This window comes from Carlito syrichta, unplaced genomic scaffold (assembly GCF_000164805.1).
Source record: "Carlito syrichta isolate Samal-C Ts95f unplaced genomic scaffold, Tarsius_syrichta-2.0.1 Scaffold314330, whole genome shotgun sequence".
Lineage (NCBI taxonomy): Eukaryota > Metazoa > Chordata > Mammalia > Primates > Tarsiidae > Carlito > Carlito syrichta.
In genome coordinates this window covers 66,658-79,865 of record NW_007258426.1, presented here as the reverse complement: position 1 = coordinate 79,865, position 13,208 = coordinate 66,658, and positions in this window count along the sequence as shown.

Here is a 13,208-nt window from a genome sequence, read left to right as displayed (position 1 = left end):
TCTATTAATGAAAAGCAAGAGTATAGTTTAGCCACAGTACTGCCTAATATCCATTTTATTAATGTAATTCAAAGATTATCCATTCTAGAATTGTTCTAACCTTAAAACATGTACCCTTTACAAACTGTCTACTCTCTGGTTATCAATAACAGCTTCACTATGTTTTTTATCCACATATGTTTAAAGAATCTTTCATAAACTTATAAAGAGCTTTAAAATATTCAAAATAATTGGCTAACTACACTAATGACTAGATTTATTTTTTAAAAATACTTGAGAAGTAACACCATATTGATTAAGAGCACAAACCCTGGAGTCAAACTCTCTGGGTTAATTCCCATTACTAGATGTTGTAACTTGGACAAGTTACTTAAACTTTTTGTTCCTTCGTTTCCTCATCTGCAAAATGAGAGGAATAATTAGAAGCTTGTTGTAAAGAGTAGAGATAATGCATGAGAAAAGAGACTGCCAAAATAAATATTAGCCACAATTATTTTAATAAAATATTTTCCTGGAAGACACCTTTACCAGAATCATACTAACGTTCTGTCATGCAAATAATGATCATTTTGAAGGTTCCAACTTAAGGCTCATGCAGAGCAAAGCGATGGTAAAAATTCTTTATGAATAATCAGTAACATCAATAAAGAATCATCACTTCAATTTGTTCGATTTCTATTCATTTTGTCAAATCACTTATCCAACAGCTACTTAAGTATATGACTAGGCATTTGCTAAAATACTTCAGCTGATAGTTGACTAAATCCTGTTCAAAATTTTCCCAGGGGGTCTATGCCCAAGGTAACAATTCTAGTCCATTTTACCCTGTTAAGCTACGTTTTTTTTTTTCCTATTAAACAAAGGCCTTTTTAACTGGTTGCTTCCATACTGCATATTTAACAAATACAACATAATTCCTCACTAGCCTGCTGGAACTGGTTGCCATCAGCTGGTAAGAGGTAATCGTTATGTATCTCATCTTAACTCTGCATTTCATATTTACACCTTGGAAACAGGCAAATCGGGTTTGTTGTTTTATTCCTGGAGAGCCTTTAGTTAAACATCACAAGCACTGTCACTGTCTCTGATTCAAAAGAACCAGTCTCAGTGAGGTCCTAGAGTTAGAATGTCCACCTACATTATCTTTTATAGCTTACATCAAGAGCAAGTATTAGAGGATATCCTGATTTGCATATATCCAGTAAATAGGATGTTTTAAAAACAACAAATATGTTTTTATCTGGAAGATTCATATTTGTGAATCTAGCTTTCTATTCTGGTTTAAAATGTGAGCATAAATATTTTTGGTTACAACAGTAACTATTGTGGTAATGATGTGGTGTGATGATTCCACATATCAAATTAACTTGGAAATATTGATACATGATGTAAGTTCTCTTAGAAATTCAGACTGTTTTATTCAAAGTTTAAATACAGAATATTTTATTTTGCTCTGGAAATTTTATAAAGGCATTTTGCCAAAAGCATTAAATATTTGATTTTACTTGTTAAGATTTGTAGGAACTGCTTTAAATTTATTATAAAAACTAACAGCTACAGCAACACATTTTCTCCTTTCATTAAGGTAGTGAAAAAAAAAGAACTTTAAGAGCTTTTCCATAAAAATGCTCTAAAATATTCCATTAAAACTAAAAGGCAACTGCCATATCACACGTGGTCAGATTTAACTATTCAAAGTTATTTTAGGTATATCAGTCCCCAAAGACCAAACTACCTGAGAGTCCAGCTGTGTTCAAAGTAGATATTGATCTACAAAACTCAACCTCCAGAGTTAGATAAGGCTAGTACAAAGAGCTATTAGATCAGAGAAGAATAATTCTAAGTTCAACAATAGTATTCTACTCCCCAAAAGGCCATACTTGATTACAGGATTCTTAAGATAATAATCATCCTGTGATGATCAGGGGAAAATCTATGACAGCAAATAGCTTAAAACAAAAGCTCACTTCCAATATTAATAGCAAGCTATCCCATGTCAATGATGGTGAATTGAGAATCTTAGTGGCAAGCAATTTTCTAGGTTGTGAGAAAAAATAACATTTCATTGAAATCTTAAACTCTTGTAATTATGAAAAGTATCTTTAAAATGCTACGATCATATGCATATCTGTTGTTAACCATAATACTTCTGGTATGGTTTTCCTTGCCTACTTTTGTTTTATAGGAATTTTTGTGCATTTTAAATATGGTTCAAACATTAGTGGCCACAAAGATATGTAGCACCATGCATAAGTAATTTATTAATGTATTTGTTAGTGTGGTCCATTATACATATATTTAATTTGCCTTAAAATCAGGTTGCTAAATATTTGTTTTAAAGTCCTAAATATCAAGAAATAAAAGTGTCCTATATTTTTCAAAAGTTTTTTATTGATTTTGTACTTGAACTCTAACAATCTTTCATCAGTATCCTTGTTAGGATTCCTCAGAACCCCAACAAACGGATATAACTTACTTTTACCTTATTACCAGATGCTGATGTATTTGGAATCTTATTTTTTGGTATAAAAGAGAGTTTGTTGTTTTTTTTTTAAAGGCAAATTAATGATGACAAATTAAAAAAAAGAAAAAGCATGGACCCAATAATACAGTAACTAAATTTAAAGAACAAAAGGACTTGCCAATAAGTGTTAATATCTTACTTCCTGAACCTGTGTTAGAAACAGGATAGGGAGCAAGGATATTTTTGTCTTGCTTGCTTGTTTGTTTAGAGTCAAGGGAAAAGTACAGGGCCTGGAACCATAAATACTTGGGGTATAATTCTGACTCCTCCATTTACTTATTTATTTGACCCTGAGAAAATCACCCAATTTCAAGTGACTTCTGTGTTACATCAGATTTTCATTCAGGTCCATAAAACACTAAGAAAATAAAAATAATACTTTCATAATCTAATGTATACAAATATAGTGTAAATCTGAAAAAGAGCAATGGTAACTTTCAGATTAGGCTATTGTCTTTCTTTGAATTCTCCCTGTCGGAACTTTTCATCTTCTCCTTTAGAATGATTTCTTATTGTTAAGTGTGGCCATGTCACCTAAAGTGAAGGATTTCTTCAAATTTACACACACCATCACTACTTGCTTGTAGGCCAGTGGCACTGGCTTTTCTTCCACCTAAATAAAGGAAAGGGCCATTTCCAGTCTACTCACCTACTCATTTATTGTGAGCTCAACTCTCTTGGTTGGAAAGCTGCCATACATTTATGAGAGCCTAAGGGATATTGGACGGTTGTCATCTTTCTCTTGCTCCCTCCCAGAACACCAAATGCCCTGGCAAGGTTGCTGCACCTGGATGCTGAATTCCCTGCAGAGCACCCCGTTACCAGAATTGTGGAAAACTTGGACTGAGTTCAGAGAAGAGCTACTAAAATGGTTAAGTGACTGAGGGGGCCAATTTATAAGGAACTCAGAAATGTTTGGTTAAGTGGTAATTACCCTAAAAAAAGGTGTGGTGACTCTGGCATTAAGTTTAAATTCCAAGCCATTCTTGGCAAGTGGCCTCCTCTCAGGCCTCTATATTCAGAAACACTCTGAAGAAAGGGTAGAATCTTACTTTTGCTTGGGCCTCCAACCACAGCACAGGCTGCTTGGGTGGTATTCACACTCAAGTGTAGTAACCTCTACAAACAAGCACAGAAGGCAACACCACTAAAGCAGAGAGCTCATTTAAAATAACTGAAGGATGCTTAAAGGAAAGTCTTCTCTCAGGAAAAACAAGCCTGGGCTATGAAGAGCCAGTCCCACCATTACAGTTAAGCACCTATTCACATCCCACTGCCAATCTCTGGTTGAGGGGTGGTATTTAAAAAGAATTACAAGCTAAATCCAAAGTGTGCAGATCTGTCTAAATATACTGCTGGGAATGTTGATTTCATTACCTGATAAGAATGAGAGTTTCTACTTGGCCAAAGAGGAAAACCTAAGAACAGCTATAATTCAAGAAAGCTGAACGAGGTAATTCCTCATAACAGCACTTCCCAAAATGTCTTCCAGGTGATGTTACTATGCTACACACATTTAAAAATAAAAGAGCCTAAAAACTGGAATAAATGAAGTGAATCCTTGTATGTGTGATCTGTTCATTTTTTAATAGTAAAATTTCTCAGAGCCATTAATATGCTGAAGTCTATTGTGTCCCACTAAGAGGGTTAGAGTGTACACTATTCCCAAATTCATATTGGGCATGGGGTGCTTTATTCCTTAAGCACAGGGCCTTTGTATTCACAGCCACTTCCACAATGCCTTTTCAATGCTGCCTTCAGTAAATGAACAAGGAAATGAATGAGTCAGTTTAAACTAGAATACAGGTCTTAAATTCCAATCCACACCTTTTTCCACCAGTCTGATATTCTAGTTATTCTTTACTTACCATTAATCTTTTCTCTCTATATAAATGAAATTAAATTTGCTAACCAGAAGCAGATTGACCTGAAGCTACTAAATTTCAAGCTTTGGGAGTGCTCACTTGCTTGAGGCTTCCAAGTTCCTATAAATGTTTATTTACAGTGTTATATTTTTTTTCTTAAGGAGATGTCACAAAACTGTATAGACTTCATGTCCTACACAATCTGCTACTACCGTATAAGCTGAAAATGGGTTTTCACCAAATTTATAAGTTGTGATTGAGATGGCCAAATTTAAATGATAATAATAGACACAAAATTCACACTAGATTACTGTGGGGTCATCTTTAAGCGATATCATCTTCCTGTGTAGCTGAAATGCACATTCAAATAAGAAATAAATCTGGGTTCATTTTTTCTATACTATTAATAATTATATTAGCTTTAACCAACTCACTTCTTAATGTGACTCTTAAGACATTTACTACTATTTTGTTGGATTATTTTTAACAAGCAGCTTATCTAAAATAGTCATATTTCCAATCTTCCATCCCTTTAATATTTTAAGACTATAAATAGCCCTATGAAACTATCACATAGTACATATTACCACAGCTAGAATTTCTTCTGAAGCTTCTTCATTAACTTTTTTTCTAGGTAGCAGGGACTGGCATTTTAAAACTTGAATCTATAGTACCACAATTTGGCATTCTGCTTCAATTTTTATTTATATTGATCTTGTCTTTTGGAATTTCCTGTAGGCTACCTGAGATAAAATAATTTCCAGCCTAATCTTCATCTTATCTGCTCTCCATTTGACATTATGCCTTCAAAATAAAATCTTATTATTTAATCCAAAACAGAAACACTTTATTCCAAAATATCAAATCAATAACATTAACAAACTGACCTTAGTAATTCATTTTAGTAATTCTTAAGCCTGTGTTTAAGATTTGACTATAGGCCAGGTTCAGTGGCTCAGCCTGTAATCCCAGCACTTTGGGAGGCCGAGGTGAGTGGATTGCCTGAGCCCGCAGGTTCGAGACCCTCCTGGGTAACTTGACAAGACCTCATCTCTACAACAAATCAAAAGTTAGCCGGGCGTGGTAGCGCACGCCTGTAGTTCCAGCTACTTGGAAGACTGAGGCAGAAGGATCGCCAGAGCCCAGTAGCTCGAGGCTGCAGTGGCGGGAGTGGCCACTGCACTCCAGTCTGGGCGACAGAGTGAGACTCCAACTAAAAAAAAAGATTTGACTATACATACTCAAAGTTTTGTAGATTTCTTCTACACTATTCATAACTTAACAAAATTATTCTAATAATCACACACACACACACACACACACACAATCACTATCTAACCATTTTATGACTTAAACCAAACCAGGGTTTTACTCCTGCATTTTTCACAGCAAAAATTACAAAAATTACAAAATTATAAAACTAAGACTGAGCATAACAGCCAAAAGTATTACCTTCCTCTCTTTCCTTCCCATCATCTTACTGAATCAGCGACTATGAAAATACACTGAGCCCAAAATAGTAGTGTACTGCCAGGTCAGCCTCAGTCATTTCCAAGTCAAAGGGGAATTGACAGATACCCCCTTTATAAGTCTGTGTTTGTAAATATCCAATGAAATGACTTCATTCAGCCAATTATTTCAGGAGAAAGCTGGCAGAATAACATGGCAATTAAACTGACGACTGATGGAAACTATTAAACTGAACTATTTTGCCCAGCAGCTCTAGTTAATACTTTTTAATATGTTTTCACATTTTAAAAAATGCTTGAAATACTACTACACTTAAAAGGAACTGCTTTTTTGTTGGAAAACATATTTAAAATATTCCAGTGACGATAGCATATAGAAAATAAATGAGAAACTCAGTCTTCTGGGAACTTAGAGTCAATATGATTTCCTTATTTTAAGAATAACAAATTCTGAAATCAAAATGTAAATGTATTCAAATTTAAGGAGAAAACATATCCCAAAGCCAGAACATCACATAGTCAAAACTCAGTTTTCTGAGTGCTAGGTATTCACTTAATACTCGATATGCTGTCTACAGTATATTTTTGCCCAATCCAGGCTCTCTTTGGCTCCTTCAATTGATCATCAGCATACTTCATTCATCCATCCATTTATTCAACAACATTAAGCCACTGTCTCAGTCATTGTTCTAGTTACTTGTAATACAGCAATAAACAGATACCATTTTCCCATATAGCTCTCACTGCTACCTAATAGTTATGCACTCAGGGACAAACAAAAGTTCTAATACAATAGAACAAATTGGAATCTGAAAACTGACAGAAAATGCTCTGAATGCTTCCCAAAAGTATATGCAAGCTTTTGAATTACTTTTAGGCCATCTTCAATAATCTGAGGAGTAAACTGAGAGAAGTTGGCAAAAATTAAGAACAAATTATGGAAACCAAGCCAGAAAATTCCAAGGTAGTGTGAAACTGGGAAAGTTAATGACTAAAACCAACTTTTGCTATACTTCCCAAATATCTCTCTTTTTTCTTTGTTAGAATATGTGATCATTCACTGACTTAAGATTCAACTGAATAAATAAGCATACTCTTTTGAAAATATAAATACCATAGGAGTATGGAGTTAGGATTGTCAGTCATTCTCATTCTGTTCCTTTGAGCTACATAAGAATTTAATGATTTTTTTTTGTCACAGTTCTTAGCAAACCAAACAATACTAAAAAAGTAGAATGGCAGAGTAGTTAAGCTCATGTATTCTGAAGTCATACTGATCAAGTTTTAATTCCTGTTCTACTACTATGAAACTGTGCAAGCTTGGACAACTAAGTTTATCTTTTGGTACCTCAGTTTCCTCAAAAGTGGGCAATAATAGTTGAAACTTAGGCTGGGACTTGTCCTTTTGATCAAAATAGAGTAACAGGAATTGATTTACAGTCCCTGCTAAATCAACCCCAAATACGCACACAGATCAAGTATAAGAAACAACGTTTTTCAAGACACAGGATACCAGGCAATGAAGGACAGTGATCCCTGAGAGAAGATTAGAAATAAATGAGGTATGCCCTATCATTGTGCCAGTTTACAGCCTTGAGAGAGTCCCAATGAGACAGGAGCTAGCTAGAGAAAGGCTAGGCAGACAGACAGGTGAGTCCTCTGGTAACAATGTAGTGAACTCCGGACAGGCATCTCAAGCTCAGTGTTGGTAAATAAGCTCCCTGCAAGCCTCTCAAGCTCGAGCTTAGGTACTCACTGCTGGGATCAAAAAGCAACCAATCAGCTCACCATTAGGTCTCTACCTTAATATTGACCAGTCAGAACAGCTACAGCTCACAGCTAGTGCTAGCCAACCGGCTGGGACTTGGGGCTATATAAGTACCAGGTTTTCAGCCCTAGATGGGCAACCCCTTCGCCCCCACCCCCCAGCTGTGGGAGCTTTTCTGTCCTCAATAAATTCTTCTTTCTCACCTTCCAGTTGTCCATGTCCCTCATACTTCCTGGGCATGAGACAAGAACCTTGATCCTGAAGAGCTGCAACCTGAAGAGCTGCAGAAGATCATTGGAGTCGAAAATTCATTTACCCCAGAGGCTGGCTTGCCAGCCAACAGAGTCAGCTGAACCAGGAGAGCTGCCAGAGGAAGATGAGAGGTACAGAAGCTGAGGTACCCAGGGGGCTTAGGCTTGCCAGCCCACGAAACCAGCAACACTCTCAGGGCTTGGCTTGCCAGCCCGTTAGAGCCAACACCCTGGGGGCTAGGCTTGCCAGTATCCCTCCCCCCCCCAACCGCAACACTCAGGGCTTGGCTTGCCAGCCCATTAGAGCTGACTCTTGTGGGGCTAGGCTTACCAGCCCCTCCACGACCCTCTCTGGGGCTTGGCTGGTTGACCCATTAAGCTGACACCCTTGAAGCCCAGGTTGACCTGAAAAATATACATCACCAAGGCCACAGCATTTGGGGGTAGGGAGTAGCTAAAGCCTGTAGAACTTCTAGTTGAGGAGACAGAATTCAGAGTACAAGAAGAACAAGGGAACTAGAATTTGCATGCCAAGGTATCAGAAAGGAGAGCAACATAGAAAAAGAAACCACAGCAAGTCTCCCTCAAGGTAATCAGCACATACAAGGGAGGAAATAACATGAGGCAAGGTGCTACAGTTTGAATGTCTGTCCCCTCCAAAACTCATGTTAAAATTTAATTGCCAACATAACAGAATTGGAACCTTTAAGAGGTGATTAGGTCATGAGGGCTCCACCATCATGATTGGGTTTGATGCCTTAATAAGACGGCTTCTAGAAGTGGGTCCACCTTTTCTTGGCCCTTACTCTCTTCGACTGTGACAAACAGTGTCACTCCCCTTCACAGGATGTGGCATTCAAGGTGCCATCTTGGAAGTGAAGACAAGGCCCTAACCAGACACCAAATCTGCTGACATATTGATCTTACTTCCCAACCCCCAAAACTGTGAGAAATAAATATCTATTACTCATAAGTCATCCAGCCTGTATTATTTATTATAGTAGCACAGAATGGACTAAGACACCAAGGAAAGGACTGTGCAAATATACCATATTACACAGCATTCACAGACCAGGTAAAGTGTCTCTTCCTACTAGTCAGACTGGAAAACTTCAAAATTCCCAAAGCATTTGATAGAGTATTCAGAAGATTCTTCCCTTAGTAATAGGAAATAATTCATCTTGGACTAATAACTTCTCTGCTTATGTCACAAATTCTAAAAGCAAGACTCAAAAAGATAAAGCTATTTTCAAGTAACTTCACTGTATCTCCGAACAAAGCTCAAAAATATTTATAGAAAAACAAAAATAGCTAGGACAAAAAAAGGAAAACTGACAATGTCTTCAATCAAATAAAAATTGTCAGTCACGCAAAGAAGCAGGAAAATATAAATAATGAGAAAAAAAGAATCAATTGAAACTTACCCAGAACAGCTATTGTAATCATCAAAGATATTAATATTTGTCATTCCTATATTCCATATGTTGAAAAGGTATAAAAATGTCTTTAAAAATAAAAAAACCTAAATGAATATTTAGAGATGAAAACTGCAATGTCCATGATGAAAAATACATTGGATGGGATGAATAGAAGATTAAGAACTGGAGAACAAAATACTAAAACTATTAGTGAACTTGAAGAGGTAGCAATAGAAACTACAAAATGAAGCAAGGAGAGAGAAAAAGATGTAAGAAAATGAAAAGGTCATCAGTAAGATAGAAAAACTTCAAGTGGCTAATGTCTAATAGAAACCCTACAAAAACAGAAAAAAAAGAAGTATAAATATATTTAAAGATATAATATCCAGAAATGCTTCAAATTTGATGAAAACTATAAAGCTGCACATTCAAGTATTTCAAAAAATCCCAAGTATGAAAAACATATAAAGAGAACTACATCGTGACACATAATATTAAAATTGATAAAAAATAGTGATAAAGTAAAAATCTTAAAAGCAGACAGAGAAAAAAGACATGTATGAAGACGGAACAAAGATGAGGATGACAGCATATTTATTATCAGAAAGGATGCAAACTAAAAGAGTGGAGCAGCATCTATAAAGGTACTGAAAAAAAGTCAAACTAGAATTTTATACTCAGTGAAATGTCTCAAAAACAAATACAAAAAATTTTCCTACATACAAAAGCTAAGAAAACTCATCATCAGCAAACCTATGCTATAAGAAATACTAAAATAAGTCCATCAAGCAGAAGGAAAATGATTCCTGATGGAAATTTAAATCTATACAAAAAAATGAAGAACACAGAACATTGTATCTACTTGAGTAAGTATATAAGACTTTCTTATTTAAATTTCTTTAAAAGATAAATTACTGTTTAAGCAAAAATAATAGCACTGCAGCATGCATTTTATGACATAAGTATAAGTGAAATGTGCGAAACAGCAGCAAAAAGGTCGGGGGAAAAGTGTAGGTATACATTTATAAGGCTCTTATAGCATATGCGGTATAATATAAAAATTCATAGTACAAGGAAACTAGAACTTGCATGCCAAGGTATCAGAAAGGAGAGAGCAGCATAGAAAAAGAAACCATAGCGTGGCTCCCTCCAGGTGATCAGCACATGCAAGAGAGGAAACAGCATGAGGCAAGGTGCTATGATTTGAATGTCTGGCGGTATAGATTATGCTAGGTTAAAAATACATACCATCACCTTAAAGGAATCACTAAAATAACAAAACAAAGAGTACAGCCAATAAGTTTACAAAGCAAATGGATAAAATTATTAGAAAAAGGAAAGAAAAAAAAAGGAAAAAGATATACTAATGCTAATATTTATCAAAAGTTAGAGTGGTTATATTAATATCAGACAAAGTAGATATCAGACCAAAATTAGAGGGGAAAAGATCATTTAACTATAAGTCAAAGAATCAAGAATATAAATAAACCTAAACATTTATTCACCTCATAAAAGTTTTATAATACATGAAGCAAAACTGAGAAAATGACATGAAGAAATAGACAAATCTACAATTATAATAGAAGATTCCATTCTCATCTCCCAAAAAATAATAGAACAAGTATACAGAAAATCAGTAAGCATACAGAGGCTTAAAATAATACAACCAACCAAAATCGGCCAAACTGGCACCAACAGAACTTTTTATTCAAAAATAATAGAACACATGTTCATTTCATTTGTACACAGAACATTTTTTTAGGGAAACCATATTATAAGCCATTTAAAAAGTCTCAGCAAATTTAAAAGGTTTCAAATTATACAAACTACTTTTTTGACCATGTGGAATCAAAAACAGAGATAAATAAAAGAAAGGTCTTCAGAAAATCTCTAAAACATTTGGAAAATAAATAATGAAATTTTAAATAGGCCATGATCTAAATTTTAAAAATCAAAAGATAAATGAAAAATTATTTACATTGAATGAAAATAAAAATGCAGTATATCAAAATTCATGGAATGCTTCTAAAGGGATACTTAGGGAAAAATTTATTGCATTAAACATCTTTTTAGAAAGGAAGAAAGGCTTTAAATCAGTGACTTCAATTTCCACCTTAAGAAACTAGAAAAAGATGAGCAAATGAAATCCAAAGAAAGTGGAAGAAATAAAATAGTAAGGATTAGAGCAGAAATCAACAAAATAGAACATCAATTTAAAAGTTCAACAAAACTAAAAGCATTGTGTTGGAGAAAAATTAATAACACTAATAAACCTTCAATAAATGACCAAAAGAATTTTTTCAAAGAGAGAAATACACAAATTACCAATATCAGTAATTAGAGAAGTGATATCACTACCAAATCTTCAGATATTAAAAGGTAATAAGCAGCCGGGCTCGGTGGCTCAGCCTGTAATCCCACGCCTTTGGGAGGCTGAGGTGAGTGGATTGCCTGAGCCCGTGGGTTCGAGACTCACCTGGGCAGCGAGACCTCCTCTCTACAATCAATCAAAAAAAAAAATCAGCCGGGTGTGGTAGTGCATGCCTGTAGTTCCAGCTACTTGGAAGGCTGAGGCGGAAGGATCGCCGGAGCCCAGCGGGTCGAGGCTGTGGTGGCTGAGAGCGGCCACTGCACTCCACTCTGGGCGACAGAGTGAGACTCCAACTCAAAAAAAAAAAAAAAGGTAATAAGTATGTGAGAGTCCCCATACCATCTTCAGGTTTGATGATGTTCCAGAAAGACTTACAGAACTGAGATAAAAGGTCATGCTTGTGGTTACAGTTTAATACAGTGAATTAATGCATATTAAAATCAGCAAAGGCAAAAAAAAAAAACAAAAAAAAACCCACACACACATAGGGAGGAGTCCTGGAGAAATCAGGTGTGAGCTTATAGTTGCCCTCTCTCCATGTATTTGTAAAGACAGCACTTAATTCTCCCAGCAACAATATGTGACAATACATATGAAGTATTGCTTGCTAACCAGGAAGCTCCCCCTGAACCTTGGTGTGTAAGATTCTTATTGAGGGAGTCAGTCATGTGTAGGCATAGAGCACTGATATAACTGATTTTAGCTACCCAATCTCCAGTCCCTTCAGATGTCAAACTGATAGAGTATAACACAGGAATGCAGGAAAACAAAAGCAGGCATATACCATAAACCACATTGTTAGCATAAAATATATGGTAAGGCCAAAGGCTCCAGGTGTATAGAGATGATCTTATCAGGTGGGATATTCCAAGGGCTTAGAGTGTATTTCCTAAGACCAGTCAAGGCCAGTTCTTTCTTTGGAAAGGTTTTGAGCATCCCAAGTCCACTGATTTAACCCTTTACTGCATAAATAAAAGAATATTATGAACAACGTTATGTCAATACATTTTAAAACTTGGATAAAATGGGCAAATAACTTGAAAAAACTATCAAAAATCACTCAAAAAATAGATTATATGAATAGCCCTATGTCTATTAAAGACATAAATTAACTTCCCACGAAGGAAATTCCAGATGACTTCCCTTGCAAATTCCACAAGTATATAAGAAATAATTAACATGAATGGTATAGTCTTCTAAAGAATTGAAGAGGTGAGACTATTTTTCAACTCATTCTGTGGAATATTACCCTGGTCTCAAAACTGGACAAAGACATTACAAAAAACAAAACTACAGACCAATATCCTTCATGAACATATGCAAAGTTTCTATACAAAATTTTAGTCATCCTAATCCAACAATATATAAAAAGGATTTTAAAAATCATGTCTAATTGGAGCTTGTCCCAGAAATACAAAACTGGGGTAACATTGGCCAAACAATCAATGCAAATGACCATATTAACAACCTGAAAGAGAAAAATCATATGATCAATGATCATCACAAAAGAAAAAGTATGCATCAAAATCCATTGTTCATTTG